The sequence below is a fragment of the Protopterus annectens genome, chromosome 8.part0 (genome assembly GCF_019279795.1).
Source record: "Protopterus annectens isolate FY-2018-M chromosome 8.part0, PAN1.0, whole genome shotgun sequence".
NCBI lineage: Eukaryota > Metazoa > Chordata > Ceratodontiformes > Protopteridae > Protopterus > Protopterus annectens.
In genome coordinates, this window is record NC_056741.1 from 821,074,911 (window position 1) to 821,097,786 (window position 22,876).

A 22,876-nucleotide genomic window follows, 5' to 3' on the forward strand; every position below is an offset into this window, starting at 1 on the left:
CCATCTACAGACTGCATTCCTCACACTATCTTCTGCATTCCACAGATAGATGCACCTTGACTAACACATGAAACCAAAGGCACAACACTGCTCAGTCTGCAGATGACCCTGCAGATGAGGGGAATCCCTGATACACATGGAACTGACATGGCAGGTATTGCGACATGCACAACAGGCATATCCAGACAAACACTGTTAAACCAACATTACTTCACATACAATATAGCAGCACTTACAGTCTGTACTCAGGTCAGGCACATCCCCCTCCTGTTTGTTGCCCTGTTTCCACAGTGTATGTTGTTAGAGTTAAATCCCCAATCCATCTGAGATGCTGTTTGCCAAACAACAGATCTAGTTCCTGCTCACAGTGACTGAAAAGGGCCAACACTACCACATTGTTCCTAGGTATTGTAGCATGTTTCCATGCAATTGGCTATGGGAATTTTACCACAGCTGTTCCACATGCGATCAGCTAGGGGAGGGCTGCAATTTGTGCAGAGGCCATCAGCTGATCATGAGCATCACTTAAAATACACATGCTGCTGCCTAAGCAAAGTAGGTGTGGGTCTCCACATCCACCAGAGAGAGAGTGGGGGAGGCAGACAGAGGCAAATACATGTTAGGGAGGGCTGGGAGAGTAAAACAGAAGCATGTTTGTGTCACACACCTACCAGCACAGGGTATCAAACCCCCGATGACTATGTAGTGCTATCACAGTTATTGGATGCACCACATGGGTTACCTGCTGTGGAGCACTCAGAACATATATGTGATGGTGAGTGACATCTGCAACAGGGATATGGTAGATATATGGTAGGTGATGTACACTTGCCTGTCTGCATGAACAGCTGCCAGCATCAACATGGTACACTCACACAGGGATGCACACACAATGACACACTTGGCAGGGCCAGGACTGCAACTCATCACTAGTGGGATTGCCAGAACACATCAATGTGCAGATATCACATGCACCACACGGGCCATACGGTGGTCGTATGAGCAAAGGGTATGATGAGGTGACAGCATGCTTCAGTATGCCCTTGGGGGTTGTAGTGAGTGTGGATGTGATCATACACACCATACAACACACACATGAACACACAGGGTGCCAGTTCTGACATGCATGGGTGCATGTCTGCATAGGTGTGTGGCGGTCAACTGTGCCAGCAGGCTGTACAAGGGTAGGGAGTGGGTATACCTTGGCATCAGGCCACATGACAATGGTCGGCATTGTGTCTCAGGCCTGTAGTTTCTGCATTTGCCCACACAGGTGGGTACTGCATCCCCCATCCAGTCACCTGGGTGACTATTGTGTGTGGTCAATGCTGTGCATCACTTGCCATGTATATGTTCCTTACTCCATGACATGGATGGTGTCTGGGATGTGCACACCTCCCACATGCATGCACAGTGACATGTGAAACTGTACCTGGGGTGTCTGGCCCATGTTGGGAACACAGATTACCATCCGATGTGCCAGTCTTGCCCACCTGTGGCAGGAATTAGTAACAGGCAACAGGTTTACCCTGCACCTACATTGATAGCATGCTAACAGCATTCCCTGATGTCAGTGTCATCTGTCCATACAGGGCATGTTTTCAGGCATGGTATGTCCATTGGGAGTCACATGTGAAGGCACTACAGGTGGTGCAGGTGTCCATTTGGGAACATGGTGGAGGTGCACTGTCTGCATGTATGTGCATATTGGACAGATGGGCAGGGTGACATGCCCTCTGTAGCCCACTGCTATCACTGCACAGTTACTATCAGTGGCCAATATGCAGTTTGCTACCCACATATTGGCTGTTGCCTAGGCAGGTGTGTGCGTATTGACATGTGGGTTGTGTGTGTGCTCTGGGTATAGTGGGGTTGCTAACTGTGATTGGCTGGCCATGATGTCACATGACTGGGTATGGCTTTGCACCTCAGCCTCTCAGCTAATTTACATCGGTTATCCCTGTATGGTTGACATGGTGATAGTATGGTAGAGCCACCATAAAAGAACTGAACAAAACCCCCTCCACATTGCCCACAGGTGTCGCACACTCACAACTACCTCTACACAGGATACGAGTTGCACACACACACACACACACACACACACACACACACACACACACACACCTATCATGTCTGGGAGTAGAACACCTACCTAACTAGTTTATTACACTACAGCACTACACAGTTATAGTACGCGCCATGGACAGAGTACTTCTTCCCCAAAGGTGTATTTCACAATGAATGACATTAGCAGGGTTACCAAAGTAGGGCATTTCAACTGTATTGTGAATGACTAGCCTAAACTGCATTGCTCCTTACACAGACAGTGAGACACACACAAAAATCCACAACTGACATGTGTGGGTGTAGAACCCCTGACCAAGGTCTAGATCACACTACAGCATGGAGCAGTTATAGGTCGCACAACAGGGATTACTGAAGAACTAACTACCCAAAGTTGTATTTCACAATGAATGACATCAGCAGGATTACCACAGTAGGGCATTTGAAATGTACTGTGAGTGAGTAGCCTATAATGCATTGCTCCATACACAGCCATTGAAACACATACAAAACATCCAGAACTGCCATGGGTGGAGATGGAACCCTACCACAGTTCTAAATCACACTACAGCAGTACACAGTTACAGGATGCACTACAGAGATTACTGAGCTACAACCTTCCCAGAGGTGTCTTTCTAGGTGGGTGACATTGGCAGCCTTGATAGAGTATTTGAATTCTAAGGAGTGTGAGTATCCTAAAATGCATTGTTCTCTACTCAGTCAGAGACACACACACACACTTGCCAAATCTGAGGTTGGAACATCTACCTAACTACATTATCACACTACAGCAGTACACAGTTACAGGATTACAGGATGCGCTACAGAGAATACTGAGCTACACTCTTCCCACAGGTGTATGTCTAGGTGAATGACATCAGCAGCCTTGCCAAAGCCAAGTATATGAATTGTACAGAGTGTGTATAGCCTAAAAAGCATTGCTCTCTACTCAGTCAGACACACACACACACACACAGTTGCCAGGTCTGGGGTTAGAACACCTACCTAACTACTTTATCACACTACAGCAGTATGCAGTTACAGGATGTGCTACGGAGATTACTGGGCTATGACTTTCCCAGACATGTATTTCTAGGTGATTGACATCAGCAGCCTTGGCAAAGTTGAGTATATGAATTGTACAGAGCATAAGTAGCCTAAAAAGCATTGCTCTGTACACAGTCAGAGACAGACAGACACGCATACAAACACACACTCACACAGTTGTCATGTCTGGGGTTAGAACTACTACCTAACTAGTTTATAACTACAGTATGCAGTTATGGGATGCGCCATGGAAATTACTGAGCTACAGCTCTCACAAAGGTGTATTTCACATAGAATGACCTCAGCAGGCTTGTCATAATACTACTATGGGGAGGGCGGTGTGTGCATGGGCTATAACCCATGCATGTAGGGGTTGACATGCCACATGTGTGCACACACGGGTCATATGTCACAGGTACGGATATACAGCTACTAGATGACTACTTCTTTGTACAGTCATGTTGCACAGCTGGCATAAGCACCACATAGTCCAGTATAGCCATCTGTATTGCATGTGTGGCTCAAGTCCAGGTAGTTTGTACTGTGGTGCTGACCTTTGTGTTGTACACTGACAGGTAGCATGCTGTGTCTGCAGGGTCGGTCATTTAGCATTTACTGTTGCTACATTTCTGCATAGCGGGGAGGGGCACTTGACTGTTTCTACATTTCTGCACAGGAGTGGGGGGACACACCTGACACTTTTACACATTTTCTAGGACTGTACTGGTATGTCGAGTACTCCACTTCAGTCTGTAGTCTTACCTATCGTGCTGGCTAGAGGCATACCACTGTACTACAGATCTTAGCTTTAACTACCTACATATTAGTTTCTGACTTCCCAGCCTTCACATCTTACATCCAACTGCCTAGCCTGCTGTAGTCTGTGTAGGCCCGGGGGGGGGGGTTACACCTAGCGCTCATTCAGAGGCCATAGTACAGCATTTGCTTGTGTTTGTCTACACCTATCCTGCTGGCTGTAACTGTTGTTGGGTATGTGACCCCCCCCCCCAACTGGCATGTGTGAGTCACTTATTTTGTGGGTGTCCCAGTATTGAAAGTGGCACTGCAGGGCTGCCTATGTCGGATGCACATAGTACACTCCCTATGCATGGTTGAGCACAGGTAGTGTCATGTTTGGCATCCCTTTTACTGTATGTGCGAGAGAGAGGTGTCATTCCCTGGGTCCCTACTGTGTCAGTGCATGTGCTATGCGTTGCCTCTTTGCAAAGGCTAGGGCACACTGGGCATGCGTCCTTCTGCCTACTGGGGCAGGCTCAGGTTGTTCCTCCTCCGAGTTACTCTGTGCCTGTGCAGGCCTTGGCAATGGTGGGGGGCTGTGTGTCCCTGCCCCATGCTATTCCTACTGCAGCTGTTTCCGTGGGATCATATTGTGTAGTATGGCACATACAAGGACAATTTGGGTACATGTAGTTGGTGAGTACTGCAAGACTCCACCAGATGTGTCCAGACACCGGAACCGTGACTTGAGCATCCCAAACACACACTCTATTATGATTCATGTTTGTGCGTGTGCCTCATTATGGAGTTCTTGTTCAGGTGTGTGTGCATTTCTGATGGGTGTCATCAGCCATGGCTCCAGTGCGTATCCAGCATCCCCTACTAAGTGACCGTGTCGGATGTCCCCATTGGCAAATCTCTGGTACAGCTGCGTCAGATGCCAGATGTGGGAATCATGGTAGCTTCCAAGGCAGCCAGCACACACATTCATTATTATGCCCGGGGCATCACACACGACCTGGCAGTTGGAGGGGAAGCCCTTGCAGTTGATGTAAACCCTACCCCGCTCACCGGATGGTGCTTTGATGCGTATGTGCATGCAGTGTATTGCACCCACTACCTCAGGGTATTCTGCTATTTGGTGGAAGAGATGCATATTGCTGGCCAACTCCTCACGGGTGATGGGGAAATATATGTGCTCAACAACATGTACTGACATGGTATCCAGGAACTGGTGGAGTACCCTGGATGCTGATGCCTGTGATATCCCCATCATATCCCCAGTTGGCCTTTAGAAGGTACCTGTAGCTAGTATTCGTAGGCCTACACAAACCTTGCTATCCACTGGGATGGGTTCTCCTCTGTTAGTTCTGTGTATGAGGCGTGGCCAGCATAGCTCAACAATCTGCTGTAGGAGGACCCTGTCCACCCTATAGCACTCCACTATCTCCAGCTCATGTAGCCCTTGGTAGGTTACCCTGGGTCTGTACACTCTTCTCCATCTCCTCACTGTGTGTTGCTCAGCAGCATTCACATCCTCACCACCCTCAGCCTCTTGCGCATGCTGGTTTATGATAGCAAAAGCAGGCCCTAACATTTTTTCTCTTGCTTTCGTTTTGTAAAATTTCCCCATTTGTATACACCGCTGGTGCAGAGTTATTGGGAAAAACAAGGGGGAAAGGTATTTGCATTGTTTATAGTGGTATGCTGGGCTGGTCTGGTCTGCTGCCTGTGTGATTGGCTGCTTCTGATACATTTCACCTGTCAGCTAAGCTAGTTCTTCTTGGTTACCTTCCTACTGCTGTTTTCCCCTCCCATTCCCTTCCTGTTTAAGCCTGTGTGTGTGCCGCACAAATGGAGTGCTCAATTGTGCACAGAGCTGCTATTTCCTGGTTTAACTCCTTTTTTCTTTCTGTAAAACCCAGTGCACAGTGTGCACACCCGCTTACACTTTGTAGAGTGCTAGGCAGGTTGAGACACACCCCTAGCTTAGCTGTGCTAAGCTAGGAGCAATCCAGAGCCATAAGACTCCAATCTGCTTACAGTATGCCTGACACACACACCCCCCATGATGTCACCTATATCCTAGTCTTGCACCCAGCTATTCATACTCTTACACTGATAAGACCTGTCTCACGTGCTGAGGAAAACTGGGATTCACTATCCTTCCCCTCATTTGCATAGGATTGCCTGCTAATGCATAGTTACATGTCTCACACTGAGCCTCCCCCCTTAGCAACCACTACTCATTGACCAGGTTGTCTTCTGCCTGCCATTGACTTGCATGGCAGAATACTGATTTTAGTTAGAATGCCCATTTTAAGTTTATTTCCTTATCCCCCCCGATCCCATTTGCGTGCCACTGCCCTAAGCTTAAACGGCCGAGATCGGCAAAAAAAAAATAAAAGTTGTTTTTTTCATTTTTTTATTGATTGCAATGCCAATGGCCTTCTACTTGGCCATTGGCATGCTTGCTCAGTGATATGCAGCCTTTATTTGGAGCTGTCATAGCTCCATTTTTGATTTTGCAGAAATGTACTGGGTTACTAACAGAGTACATTTCTGCAGATTGCACTAGTCTTGCACGGACTATTGCAAGCTTCCTGGATTGCAAAATCACCTCATTTGCATGAATTTCTCCTGTAAATGAGGTGATTTGCATACCAGGTCTTAGTCCATGCAGGATTAGTGCTGGAGCTCTCGTGCACACCCCTGCCAGCTGTTCCTGGATCGCACGGTTAGACATATTGCCTGCGTGGGCTCCTGCACTCATCTTGCACTCCGTGCAAGCTTTTGAGTATCCGGGGGTATGTGTATTCATTATTTATAATGCTACTCTTGGTGTATAAATTTATTGTACTTCATATAATGCTTTACTCATTAATTCATTACCTTTATAAATCACATAGTGGTTGTAAGGCATTCTTGTTTGACACTATTTTAGATTATTAACAAATTTGAAAACAAAACCATGACAAAAATATACAAAGTCTCCATGTATTTTTTTAGTATGTTTTTGTTTGCTGATCAATGTTTAGTACTGTACAGTTTGCATTTGTTTTGTTTTTTATTTAATATTTTAATATAATATTTTTGATTTGCTCAGTCATCTACTGTAATTCTTACTGTACTTAAGTACTGCTGTCAGTAATTTCACTGTCTTTCTATTTCCTCCACATTCATGATGACCTGCATTTGCTATACCGTCATACTTTCTCTATATCATGAATGAGCTATTTCATTTAGTGATTTCCACTATTTTTAACATGTTTAGATGCTCTTCCTTTTATTCTATTTACTCTGGCCACGATTATTTATTTACTTTCCAAACTTTTTTGTACTGTTTTCATAACTGATGCATAATCTATGTTGCATAGCATAATAGGTCTCTTGATTCTTAATTCATTCTCTCCCTCTCTGCTTATAAAAATGTAATTATTCCTTCAAATAATTGCTCATACTATATTCCTTCTTGCCACCATTTACTCAATGAATTCACAAAAAATACATTTTATTTTGCTGTCATCTTCTTTGCATCCAGCTTTAATGCACTTCGGTTATACACCAGTTCTCCTTATTATTCAAGATGTTCACATACTGACCACTGACAACTACTTTCATTATTTTTTCATGTCTATATGCTACTTGACCCTCCTTATTCATTAAAGCCTTAGTTAGCACAGCTGAAAAACTGTCCCCCCCCATTGTATTCAGGGTAAGATCAAGTAAGACTCTGCGGAGAGATAGTGGCAGGGATTGAGTGTATGAAAGTGTGAGTCTTTGTATGAGTGTGTAGTTACAGTAGGGGATTAGGTAAGCGATATATGGAGTATGTGTGTGTGTTTGTGTGCTCCATGGGATGAATGTGTGATCTACAGTGATGTGTGTGGGTGTGTATGTGTGTATGAATGTATGTGGGGTGCGGGTTGGCTTCCATAATTCTAAACTCCTCAAGAATAATGAGCAAAGCATGTAGTACTGGGGTAAGAGGACTCTAGACAACAGTGACGTTTACATATAACAGTAAGACAAGTAACAAGTTAGGAGAATATAAAACAACTAAAAGGTTACTAGAACAGCAGGTTTTGTAGATCCTTTCTGAAATGTTAGGGGAGAAATGGCTCATTTAAATGGAGTTCAGCAGTACTTGGTGATCACGCCAATTAAATTAGAGTGCTTCTGCTAATGTCCAGCCTCATTCAAGCAACCTAAGTACTTTACTTTGTTACATTGAACTTATTTATATTCTAAGGTGCCCCTGATTATATTGCAGTGTTATTTGTTGTGATTCTGCACTTTTAGGTTCTTCAACTGATCAAATTGTAGCTTGTTATATATCCCCCACCATGACCCAGGACCCTCACTCCTCGTTCCTGGGGACATTGGAAAAAATGAGGGTCCAACCAAATACCATAATAATGGGCAATTTCAACTACCCTAACATAAACTGGGAAAACTACTCTTGTACTAACCCCCTTGCTTAACGATTCCTGGAATTTATAAACTCTAACACCCTGGATCAACTTGTCAACACCCCCACCAGGGGCAACAATATTCTGGACCTGTTCATTATCAATATAGGTGACCAGTGCTCAACTCCCAAGATCAATTCCTCACTTGTTAGATCAGACCATAAACTAATCACCCTAGATATCCACATTCTGACCCCACCCCACACAAGGAAACCATTGTAAAATAAATTTTCCAAAGCGAACTTTACGCTACTCAAAACTGAGGTGACTAACTTCACGACACCCCTGCAGATGGATAACACAGTCAATGCAGTCATGACTGTTGAATCCTACAGAAATGCACTCTACAAGCACATGCATGAGTGCATGGATCATGCTATCCCTAACAAAACCAAGATGCTGTCCTCCAAAAAAAGGAAGCCAATCTGGTGGTCCCCTGCCATTAACAAACTCTACAACAGAAAGAAGAAACGGTTGTAAAAGATAGTAAAAACCCAGGTATGGAGGAATTCACTGACGGGCCTCGGTAAGAAACTAAGATCTCTCATAAACTCCTCCAAAGCTAATTTTGAAAGGAAAATTGCCATGGATTCCAAAGACAACTACAAGGCATTCTTTAGCTATGTCAAGAATCTCCATGGTAACCTCCATGGTAACACCCAGATCTGCACCGAGCTACAACAGAATGGCACAAAATATACAGAACCAACTGATATTGCCAACATATTAGCAGATAGGTTTAGTGCAAACTTTACTCCCCCCTCACCCCCCAAAGGACCTATAACTATACCAGATGGTTGTACAGCCCCTGCAATCATAAACACACAGGTAAAAATGTCACTCTCTAAAGCCAAAAACACAGCATCCCAGGCTGTGTCTTACACGAACTCCAAAATTAACTATTCCCCCACCTAAAATCCATGTTCAATCACAGCCTCACCACAGGCTATGTGCCCACAAAATGGCACATAGCAACAGTTATCCCACTCCACAAAGGAGGAACCACCACAGACCCCGGGAACTATTGACCTATTAGTCTGACAAGCCTGGTCTGCAAGGCCATGGAACATATCATCATGGAACTCATAAGCAGAGACATTGGTAACCTCCAAACTCTGGATGCTACCCAATTCGGATTTGTAAAAGGTAGGTCATGTCTCCTAAACCTGGTAGACTTCTTTGAAACAGTTACTAAGGCCATAGAAGAGGGCAAAGTAGTCCACACAGCCTACCTGGACCTTGCAAAAGCCTTTGACACTATCCCTCATTCAGGAATCATAGATAAACTCATTAACCTTAACATAAACCCCTACATCATGAGATGGGTGGCCAACTGGCTCATGGACAGAACCCACATGGTAAGAGTGGCAGACTCCAGATCTGACTCCAAACCAGTGACAAGTGAAGTGCCCCAGGGTTCAGTCTTGGGTCCCCTCCTGTTTGGTATATACTTTTCTGAAGTGCAAGAGAACACTAAGGGTCTATGGCTAACCAAGTTTGCAGATGACTGCAAACTGGGTGCCATTATCGATTTCCCTGCCGACGTAGACATCCTGGAAAAGGGCCTCACCGAGACAGACACCTGGTGTCAAAATCATGGCCTCAAGCTAAATGACAAAAAATGCATTGTTATCCCCTTTGGTAAAAACACTGTACCCATGAATTACCAAATAGGGGGAAGTTCACTTAACACAGAAAGTGTGATGAGACCTTGGGACCCAAGTGGATAGTAACCTCTCATTTGATAAGCACATTGCCACAGTGGTCAGAAAATCTTTCTACATGGCCCACTTAATCACAAAAGGGTTCGCATCTAGAAATAAGGAAGTCATCATTCCCCTCTGCTCATCACTTATCAAACCCCTCATTGAATACAATGCCTCATTTGGGATGTACCTCACAAGACACCTGCAACAACTTGAGAGGCCCCAAAAGTACCTCACCAAGAGGATTGCTGGCCTCAATTGCCCTATGCCGACTGGCTCAAGAAACTCAAACTCTACTTGGTCGCATACCGCGTACTCTGAGGAGACCTCTGTCTGACATGCAAAGCTATGTCAAACCCAGAATTGTTGGACATGCTCCACTTAAAGAAATCCCAATCTCCCCTAGCTACATGCTCTAGGGACCTAAACCTCACCACAACAATAAATTAGACATGCTGGAGGGATAGATTCTTGTCCCAGAGACTTCCCATGCTCTGGAACAAAATTCCCATCCACATCAAGCAGAGCTCATCATTAGCACTCTTCAAGACAAACCTTGATAAGTGGATGGGTGATAGGAAATTCACCCCTGGGATTATCTCTGGGGCACTGCTTGATAGAGGAGCAGGAATTTAACAATATATGGGTGACGAAAGCCAATACACTGTTGGCTAGGCTTGCATTGGCCCTTGGGCTGATAGCCTAATACCTACCTATGAACCTAAAAGTTTGGTCTGCACTCTAGCTGCAGAAGAGGGTAACCTGGTCTCTTCTGTGCTTGAAAATCACCAAAGAAGCCTAACAGTATGCTGTTGTGATTGGCCAGAGGGCAATATTGATTTTCTTTGTCTGTATACATTTTGTCACATTTGTGCATCATTTAGCATTGTACAGCAGCAGTTGTCAATGCTTTGTATAGTCCTAGGTACCTATAATCTCAATTTCTATAAAGCAAAGTTCTGAATTTACTTCGGTACTTGGTTGCACAATGAGCGACTGTTTTATGTACAGAGGAGCACTGTCCCATAGGTTCAGACCTATATTTTAGTCTTTACCCATACAGCACCCAAGGATGTCAGTTGTAAACCCTTCCTGTATCCCCTCCTCCTAGATCATACAATACACATATGAAATCGTGGATCTGCACTTTCTAACTATATCTGTAGCCAGCTTGATGGAAAAGGACATCCTGCGACAATGTAGTGATTGTCATATGTATACTAGCAACCACTTAACTCTTAAACTGATACAGTGTATGAGAGATGTAGTTACACAGTATCACTGGAGCTGAGGCTCTCGGATATGGCAGTACATATACCAAACAGGTTGTCAGAAGAACACAGTACCACACTACACCCACCAGATGCATAAACCCACATATGCTAAGGTTCTTAAATACAGTCTGTGTAAACTTCAAAGGCCACTAGATGCAAATATAGCAGCAAGTACCCTCATCAATTTCAAAATCATTCTTCTCAAGCAGCATCCAACACGAAGCATGCACCTGTAACATAGTGTCTGAACTCACAGGGCCATAAGGTAAACATCCTATTCCTAGGAGATTTCATTGTGAGAGACACACTGATGTACTACTCACCAGGCTGAGCAAAAGGTCATGGTCAGCTACCTATCGGGAGGCAAGGTTCACCACATAATGCATGCACTCGAGTCCTTTCACCACAAGTACATATGACTCTGCCATAGTGCATTTGGAAATAGATGGTCCTGGACTATATGAAAAGACATGATGGAGCTCTCAGATTATGTGTCCAAGGCAGGTATGAATATAGCACAGAGCAGCATTTCACCTTCACCTAGAATTATGCCACAATATGATAAAAAAAAGAATAATTTTAACAACTTTGGGTTGGATCTGGTGTCATTTGAAGGTGCAAAATATATATCTGACTGGGAGAGCAAGGTGGACAGTCCTGAGTGTTTTGCCAGGGATGGCTTGCACCTGTCACCCAAAGACTTTGTGTATTGGCAAACACATTATTCACCTCATAGTGCCTTTTGTAGATTAAGTCTGTCTACAAAAGCTTCCAAAATATCAAAACAAAATTTAGAAAACCTGAAAACATGAAATTATTACTGCTCAATTCTTGGAACCAAAATAGAAAATGATACTCCCTACAGGCATTCCTTAACCTATAATGCATTAATACATGTATCATAGAGACATGTGTGATGCCCCACCACTGAACTAGTAATCAAGCAGCCTCAATCCTCACCACTAGCACCAGTGGGGGGGACATACATTGGGAGGATGGCAGGCACACACACACACACACACACACACACACACACACACACACACACACAGCGTTTCCAGATGCAGCTTTCTGCATCAAGTGCAGTTTCCCTTAAGAGCGTACAGAGACCACCATCAGTCCAGGGCTGGTTTCTCCCTCTTTCTCCAGAATCCCAGTAATACTCCTCACTATAACAGCTATAGAGTTCTTTGGCCAAGGTTCCAAGATAAGTCCTCCAACACTCTCTCTGTCTAACCAGTGCTTCATGTCCCTGCCCAAGTAGTTTACACACACACTCTTGGAGATTTGCTTTACATGTGCACATACACACACACACACACACACACACACACACACACACACACACATGACACACGACACACACACATTTGGGGAAAGACTGTCACAGGTTGACTATCTATGCCCCCTTCTGCCCAGAATATAAGGTAGTTATCGCGGCCACCAGCCAACTCTTTATCAGCTACTTTAAGGCCCTTAACAAAGGGTGTCCAATCTTACTGTGTAATGTTACTATCAATATAAATAGTAGTTTGACCAAGAGTAATGCTATTAGGAGTGGCCTACATAGTGTCACCAAATAAATATGCAAGTACTCTCAGAACTTAAATGTATCTAGACAGATTAGCCACAAAGAAAAGTTTAAATATATTTAATAATAAATAATAAAAGAACAAGAAAATACTCCGTCTATAATCACAGTAACATCAGAGTTCAAAATCACAGGAAATATTTAAAATATCATTGCAGGACAGTCTCAAATAAAGAAAGAAAATGTCTAAATTAAGCTTTGCTATATTCCTGACTGTATCCAAGATAATTACTATACCCTAATAACTTACTTAGAGCAGCAAGGCAGATGTGTGGTGAATAGATCATGTCAGGTCCAAGACAGAATACAGAATGCTTTCTCTGTCTCTTGGAGAGTTCTTAAATTAATATCTCAAATATTACTGTTGGGATAGATTGCAGAATGATATAATTTCTTGTCATCCGACTCTCTCACATGTAAAACCTCCACTGCTGAAAGCTAGCTTTACCATCCCCCTGTGAAAATATATAGACAAGAGCTTTTCCTCAGATCTGTGCAGCTGTTGGAAGTCCTAAAACAATAAAACACTTCCACATCTCAAGCCTAGTAATTATTTCTCCTTCAAGACAACACAGAGAGCTCCCTCGTATAGACATCATATCTCTTGCTGTCATAAAGTCATTTAATTTCAGCTATTTTTCTGAAGTTTTGCTGGAATGAAGTTAACCCTCTGTATTCTAGTTTCCACTGTTAAAATATATACATTTAAATTGTTACAGTAGTGTATGTACATTTCTGTTCTGTTCCAGCAGGCACACTATGGATCAAGTTTTAAGCTCAGTACTTTTATGTCTGCACAACCTAGTTTGATATAAACATGACATACAGGTCTAACACATTTGTAATACAAGCATCTTACATGAAGCATGTTGACATTCACAAATGACACACAATCATTTACAAAATTCCAGAGAGCTGTGCTGGTAGTATCTCCCTTTGTCACAACTTGGTTCAAGAATATTGACAGCGCCCCTTCAGTGCAAAGTTTCAATGACTACCATGTGATCAAACCCACCACAATAGATGAAGGCACTAAAAGCAGTGGCTTTTCTATAATTGTAAAATAAAATTACACCTCCAGACTCATTAAGCAGGAGAAAGATCTGGAACTCCTTCATATCCAACTTAAACCACATATCGCACTGTAGCCAAATGCAGGACTCAGCCTCTATACCATTGACCCATGACTCATACCTGTCTAGTATGGAAGTACTAAGCATTCAGCCAAACACCATTATTTTAGGGGACTTCAACTATTGCTCCATCAACTAGAAAACTAATACATCCTTAAAAATGTATGCTCAGTGATTTCTGGACTTCAAAATAGAAATTCACTGGACCAGCTAGTCCATCCCCCAATGAAGAATGACAAGCTTTTGCACTTGGTTCTTACCAATATGGGACAGCTTTATCCCCCCCCCCCAGTTGTAACACCTTTCCTAGTGAAATCAGACCATACATCACTCAGATTTACCATAAAACTAATGTAGGAAACATCATCCAATAACTTGTTATCCAGTGATTATGCTATAGCAAATGTATTAAAGCTGAGAGATGAACTAGCAAAACTCTTCCTTCCACCCTGAAGACCTTGTTACAAAATGAGGAATTTTTCAATGACACATTGTATGAACATGTAAATAACTGCACAGAAGCATCTGCTCCTGTCCAAAATAAATATAGTGCACATATAAAAATAACCCCTTTTGATGGAACCCTGTTATAAATGGTGGTAGAAGCAGTACAGGCTGTATACAATGACATAAGTATGAACATTGTTTTCACTTAGAGAAGTTCTCAGCGGGACTGGGTGTGCATCAAAGTCCATCTCTGAGCCCACTGCTGTTCATACTGGTGACTGACTACATTAGCAAATAGGTCAGCAGGGACAGAACAACAGATGATGTTGCATTACAAGTAGATTCAGAACAAGACCTTCAGCAAATGATAGGGGAATAGACTGCAAACTGAGAAAAGAGAAGACAGTCATCACAGCAGCACATGGGGAAAATTAGGAGAAGCTAAAATTGAGATAGATGGGAAAATAGTGGAACCAGGTTAACAGCATCATGTACCTGGGAAGGGTGGTAAGGCGAAAGGAAGTCTGAATGAAGAAGTCAAAGCTAGGTTCAGATGGGCTGGAGCCATCTGGCGCAGTGTGTCAGAAGTAGAGTGAGACAGAAGAATGCCGAAGAAGCTAAAACTAAGGTGTGCAAAACAGTGGAGTGACCAGTACTACTGTACGGTACAGAAACCTGGTCAGTAAAGACAGAGCAACTGAGGAAGCTAGAGGCAATGGAGATGATGTGCCTGAGAAAGGTAGTAGAATACACAACACTGGACAGAAATATGACAGCATCAGTGTAGAAGCCAAAGTACCACCAATTGCAGAGAAGGTAAAAGAGAACAGATTATGGTAGTTTGGGCTCATGTGCTGGAAAGCAGAAGACAATCTAATGAAGATGATTTGGGAAAGAGAGGAAGAAAGCAACAGGAAATGAAGACATCCATCAAAGAGGGATTGCATGAGAGAATGACCCTTGAATGTAGAAGAGTGGCACCAAATCGAGAATGATTAAGACAGTTGACATAGCACCCAGCCCCATATAGAAAATGGGGTGGGGGGAAAGGGGGATGGATGATAAGATTTTGAAGACTTTTCACCGGAGACACTCTGTAAAGTTTACCCCAAGTCAATTACAAAGTTAATAGAAGAATTGGTTGTGCAGCACAAAAGATGTTTTGAACAGTAAAATATGTGGAGGGGAGGAACACTTGATACCAGGGACACTAATAACTTATGTGTCTTAGAGTAAATGGATTGACAGGTATTGCATTACAAAGCATTTTCCAAACAATACGAAGTATGAAACTCTGTCATGATTGAGCAATTGTAATGGTATGAGTCACTAAGGAAAGAGCAGATAGAAGAGGAAAACATAAGGATGTTCTGAAAAATTGGTGATAATTGAGAGTTATGGAAGTGTGCCCATGTATGTATGCAGAAGAGTGCCTTACCTGTCATTGGCCCTACTCAAAACATCCTTGTAAAGACAAACATTTGATGGCACCAGGAAGATATTTTAAATTATTAATCTGGGTCAGTCAGATATTTTAAATTATTAATCTGAGTTGGTCAGTATGTATTCACCAACATGTTTTACCAGGGCCTAACTTGTCTTCACTTTCTGCTTCCCAGACACAGTTGCTAAAGGGCTGCATAAACCAGAACTGGTGCCAACTATACCTGCATCCTTTCCAAATAAATCCTCAGCAACACTGTTCTGCTTACACTGCCCAAGTCATATCTCCCTGTGACAAAGGCACATACTCATCAGGTTGTTTTCCTCCATTAACTTCACTAAAATAGTAATAGCCAAGCCACCAGAAGCCATAATGGCATTTTTGGACCTCTTCCTTTTCCTTTCCTGAAATATATCTCTAATTCCTGTCATACAGTTTACCTTGTAAATCGTCCTTCCTTATCGCCATCAATCTCTTCCCCAACACAAAAAAGAGTAGGAGGATTTCCTATAGTTACCAGCCTATATTTTCCACTAGTCAGTGTTTTCTGGTCTCCTAAAAATAGGCCACAGGTATAATGGGACTTAACAGTCAAATCATTGACAAATGAAAGAATGATAGAATGGCCTCTACCATTCCTGGATAGCATCTAACATAACAAGTCTAACATAACAAGGGAAACCAATGTGGCATCATTTAAGAAGAGACCACATAATAGTTATAGCATGCAGTGAAACACGTCATAATTAGAATGTTCACACTTCCTAAAAGATAATGACTTGGTTATCCTTGTCCCATGTCTTACATTTTTTTCTACTGTATGGATTTGTTTATAACTGAATATGCTTTATTAAATAAAACATACTGTACATGTTTTTCATAACTTACCATGTTTTATTTAAGAATTGTACTATTACTGAAAACACATCACAACAAAATTCTCTAACCCAATCCCCCTCATAAGAAAACTGAGTATGTCCAGTTCCTATCAATGACATGGAAAAGAATACAGAAAACAAACAAGGCCTTACTGGCACTGATTTTTAGATGTGTATTTATCAACAGAGAGTACAAGGCTGATCACATCCAGGTATTTAGAAAGCCTACATAGGCAAATGCTTTTCTTCTAGCTAGCAGAAACCACTCTAAAATTGTATGAATCCTTAAACTACTTGGCAAACTTGTTAGAGCTTCTAGGGTTTGTAGCATCAGAATCTTTTGGAAGGAAGTACAATATGTTAGTGAGCAACCTCCTTTTTTTAGTGTTACAGTGGATAGTGCGGGTTCCCTGGTTTGATTCTCATCTTGGATGCTTTCCGTGTAGAGTCTGCATGTTCTCTATGTGTTCGTGTAGGGTTCCTCTGGGTGCTCTGATTTACTCCCACTTGCCAAAGAAATGCAGTAGGTGGATTGGACACTCCAAATTGCCCATAGATGTGAGTATGCACGTGAGTGTGTGGTGTGGAAGAACTATCATGGCAGAGTTAGCCACTCAGTGGTGTAAACCTTGGTTCTAGATGATTGTCACTGCAGAAGTGACATCCCAACCCCATGTGAAAACATCTGTACAAGGGATTGTGGATGGATGGATCATTGAAATTGATGTTGAAGCCTCTAATAAACCAGCAAGGGTATTAGTCAAGTGCCTTTATTCAAGCCAAATAAGTCACATTTTATCAGATCAGTTCTTAACTGCAGTTGACAACTACCACCAATAATTTTTATTACTGTAAAAGTGATTGACATTAAACAATACTGGTACATGCTACCAGTCCCTCCATCTATTTATACTGTAGTTGAAAACCAGGTGGAGAAGCAAAAGAACAATTAGCCTGAAGCATATCTGCATATATGTTTATAGTTGGGTAGGGCTATTATTATATAGAAATGTGGGAAATATTTGTAATTAAGCAAACTACCTAGGTGAGCTAGAACCTTAATGGAAAATACATACCATTAGGACATTTTGACTGTTGCGATATATTCTAATCAGTCATATTATATTGGCAACATCTGATAAGGCAGGTTACGACAAAATGTAAGAGAATATTTCGCAGTGGATTCTGTGTACAGTTTTGATCAACTTTTTTGACTGTGCATGAGAGAAATTTACATTTGACTGGGCTTTTTTATATTAGAGAAATCTTGTAGGAAGCAAAAATAGTTTCTATGTCTTAAATAGTATTCCTTGGAGAAATTAGAAGTTGATGGGATTGTAAAGTTTGCCATCATGTTTTCGCATTTTTTAGCTTCTACAAATATTTTTAGTTGTAATACTTTGACAGGAATTTTCCCTATTCTTGAGTCATGGAATGGTCCTTTAGTATTTCTTCAGTCTTTGGTGCTTCCCAGGAACACTTTTCTTGGCACCTACAGTGTACTCAGAATTTCTTCTTTCTGCATTTCATATATAGCTGCTTGGTTCTGTAGATTATCTGAACTGTCAATTATCTGAACCAGCCTTCCAAAGTTTTCGGGTAGGAAAAATCATAAGGTCTGAATATGTAAACATTATACATATTTGCTTGGGCATGTTTTTTGAGCTTATAGCCAGCTCATGTGTGAAACATGTTCTTTGCTCACTGGAATTGCTGAATGATTGAAAATCGTATTCCTGCATGCAGAAAAAATAAGATTTTAGAAGTTTTTTTTTTATCCAGTTCAATTATATGTTTGATTATCCAAACTACCCTAGGTCGCAATTAGTTCGGATAATCGACTCTCTACTGTATGTTTCTGCTTGTTTATTCTGGTATTTTTTTACTATTTAGTCTCTGAATACACAGTATTCTATTATAGCTAAATACAGCTTTTTAAATGATTGATGATAATTTTTGATGATAATTTTGTCCATTTTTTTCTTTCCTTTCACAACTCTAGCTGACCTTCTTGCTTCTGCACTCTCTCTCTCTCTGTTTGTTTTGGGCAGTGTGATCATAATGTCTTTATTTTCAACAATTCTTTGTGGTTTATGTTTCCACTGCTTCTTAGCCACATGTATGTTGTAGTGTCTACACAGTCTTCAGTGCAACAGTCTTGCCATGTTGTTGTGCCTATCAGTATACAGACCCTCAGCCATGTATGTATTTCATTCAGCAATAGAACAGGCAGTTCATTTTAGGTCTGTATTCCAGAACCTGTATTTGTCTGTATCTTCCACCTTTCCTATGTTTTTTGTGTACCAGTGTATACATCACTCACCATCTTGAGCTGCCATTATTAGTCTTTCATATCTGGTTTAAATTCACCTCACCTTAACCACTCATGTCAAATTTTGATCAATATTTGATCACAATAATTGTAGGCCTTCCAGTTTTGTTTATACTTCTACTGGTCCTGTTGTTGCTATCTTTTTGGCACTTTCTGTTGCCCATGATTTTTTTTTTCTATTTCTGGTTTGACATCCATTCCTGCTTCTTTCTGAAATACTTCTGCTAATCTGAGCAAAGATGTCATCTTAGACTTGTTTTTTCATGGTTTAGAACTTTCACTGTGTTTGCATCTGATGATGTCAACAGATACATTTGCAGTCCAATGATTGTAGACCTATATATAGACAAACTGAGGAGGCCCATACCTCCTTCAAACTGAAGGATATATCATTATCATTTTATAAGCATGAAAGTATTTTTTTTTGTTTTGTTTTCTCATCCAACTGATGCAATGCATTGTTGGGTCAGTTAATTTCACCAAAGCCATACGTTAGAACAAGATTTAGAACTTAATCATAACTCCTTCATGACAAGACAATTTTCAATATTGACTCTAGACTTTCTTAAATATTCCTCATTAAACCTTGTTCTCATTTGTTTATGTTTTATTGCTGACTCTTCCGCTATTCCCAATATTTATACACACCCTATTCAAGTTCCTTTATATCGATGTCCCAAGTTGATTATTTTCTTGGTGCTTCAGTTTTCCTGCTATAAATGCTACATTTGCATATTTATCAAGACCACATGTCATATTTGTCATCTGTAAAAGTTTTAGCCATTTCTTTCAAGAGCCTGTCTGATGAGATATAGAACTTCAAGCCATCCACAAAAAGTAGACAAAATATCTTTGGGCACTTTTTCAGAAGATAAGATGTAACCGCTTGTTTATTAAGTAAACAGATTAATAGGTTAAGGGCAAGACAAAATGGTGGCTGTGAACAAAGAGTTAATCTGGAATATCCTACTTTGGATTTATATCCCTGGGATAACAAACTGGTTGTATATGTTCCAAATGTTTCTGTTGTGCTGATATTTTTTATTATTGGAGATAGTGTATAGCAATTTGATATGTTTTGATGTTGTATATTGCTTTAGTATATCTATCTTCCTAAGAATTTTTTACCAGTTCCTTTTTTCTGTGTTCTTCTAATAGTCATAGTTCTTGCCTTAGCTGCTTTAAAATTTTCAATATTTAATGTTTCCATGGTATATTTCTACTTGCTCCTTTCCTTGGTTACTGTGCATGGTTGTGCTAGCACTTTATCTGTTATTAGATTAGCTGCACAGTACTATATTTTATGTATTTCTGTTTTATTACATGGGTCTCTGATATTGGTCCCAATTACTATGTTCATCTGTTTGGTATATTTTAACCTTTGGTCTTATTCATTTTCTGTAATTTTTCTTTCATCTATCATAAGATGTCCGCCCATTTCTATAAAATCAAATGGGTCTTTCATTAGATAATTGTCCTCCAAACTCATTTTGCTGTGTCCTGCTCTTTCCCATGTGCTGCAATTCTAACTGACCTTTTATATGAGTTTTCCCATGGTTTAGATATTGAAATTTTGTAGAATGTAATTAGGTTAGTAGTAAGTGATACATTATTGCTTTAACCCATAATGAGTTGATAAGAATATATTTTTGTATGTTGTTTATTCAGTGGTTACCCTAAAAAGAATCATTGAAGATGTGTAGTAATTTACAGATTTTAGAATAAAACTTGCTGCTGATTTGGATACATGGTATTCTGGTTTTCTTTTTCTATGTAAAGCTAAAAAGAAAAAATGTCTCAATTTAAAATCGTCCCAAATAGCAAGTCTATTGTGTTGTTCATGTCCAGACAACCAACAGTATGGATTAATTTGTTGTATATTACAAGGGTGTACGTTAACATTTCTCAAAATAGTGAGGTCTACCTCCTGGGGTGGCTCAAGCATTTCTGAAAATGTTAGGCACTCAAAGCTTTCACAGCAGTCGGCTGTGAGTTCAAGCTAAATGCAAAAAAAGTAATTAAATATGTTTTAATTTCAAATCATTCATAAAAGTATAATATATAAAGTAAACTCTTGTTTATTTCAAGCCTGTGCATATTAAAAGGTCTGCCTTTTTATTTATTTATTTATTTTTGTACAATATATCTAGGAAAGACTTTTTGGATTTGCCATAAATCTCTCAGAAATAACAAAAGACAAGTGCAGTAATATGTAAAGCTTACTGTGATGGAATCTAACAACCCATAGTTCAGGGAATTTTATTTCATTACTGTGAACCTACATGAAGTTTGAAGTGGAGACTATTTGTTTACGAAATGTGCCTTCCTTTTACATGTCTGTTTCATAAATCTTTGTTAAATATTCAGGTGTTTGACAGAAAGCATTATTTCTGTGGTAGTAATTATGGATATCCAGAGAAAGGATACTTTATGGTGTTCTGCTTTGCATCTTTTCTGTTTGTAGATGCCAATAGTCTTGGTTCATACTGATGTTATGTTACATTAATGTGATTTTTTTTTTAAATTTTATACTTAAATTTAGGCTGAGGTAAAACAAGACACAGGATTCTGTGGAGATGTTTAAAGTTTTAGATATTTTTATACTTTGTTCATCATTTGGGCTTTTCTGTATGCGTACTTGTGGATCTGCCAATGTGCATTATATGTCTTCACTGCTGTCATGCTGATCTACTTCCATTACATATGATGTAAGCAAGAGAGCATGATGATTGTGGTAAAGATTGGTTGCTTAGGCAGAGCATGATGATTGTGACAAAGATTGGTTGCTTAGGCAGAGCATGATGATTGTGACAAAGATTGGTTGCTTAGGCAGAGCATGATGATTGTGATAAAGATTGATTGCTTAGGCAGACTTGTTTGCCTTGGGCTTCTGCTTTGGGTCTACACTCTACAGGATTAGGTGAATGTAGAGTTTTAGGCAGACAGTTAATGCAGGGGGATGATTAAAATAGAATGAATCCTAAACCAGGATGTAGGTGCAGGTATGTTTAACAGGGAATGGGAGATAGCCAGTATATGGTGCATAATACAAGGAAGCTTAGAAGATGGAGAGAGGATAGGACAAGGAAGTATTTAAGACAGGTTTATAGATTTTTTTTCATACCAAACAGCACATAAATGTAAAGCTTCACTAAGCAATAAAAAGAAAGTTTACATTTCACAATTACTTTACTAACCTTCTGCCTCTGCAGCAGAAGCCTTCAGAGGAGTTCAAGAAAATTTTCATAATGTAATAGCAATTGCTTAACTATAATATGCATTAAATCAAATTCACACTTAATAAAACTAAATTAGGTAATCAAGCAATTCAACAACCAATCTTTCTGAATGCCTTTAAAGGAGAATAAAAATAATACACAATATCAGAATAGGTTTTTGCCTTTTTATTGATCCTAAGTTCTGGTTGAAGACAACACCCTTAATGGGTTATTGCCCAGGGTTTTAATTAACCTAGCTACTAGTAACATGTCAAAGGTATTTATCAGCAACTGGACATTATCTCCTGAGTTTGCTTTCCATAATGAATTTAGTCAGTAGAAACTCTTAATCCATTGCCTAACTGATTTTAATTATCTTATGTTTTTATTTGAGCTTTGTTAACTTCCCACATTTCATATACTCCAGATGTCCTTCCTTATCACTGTTGCAGTATTTATCACATATAGGATCTCCTGATAAGGCTAGACCGATGTCTGGCAGTATACCAAAGCTCACAGTGCTGAAGGC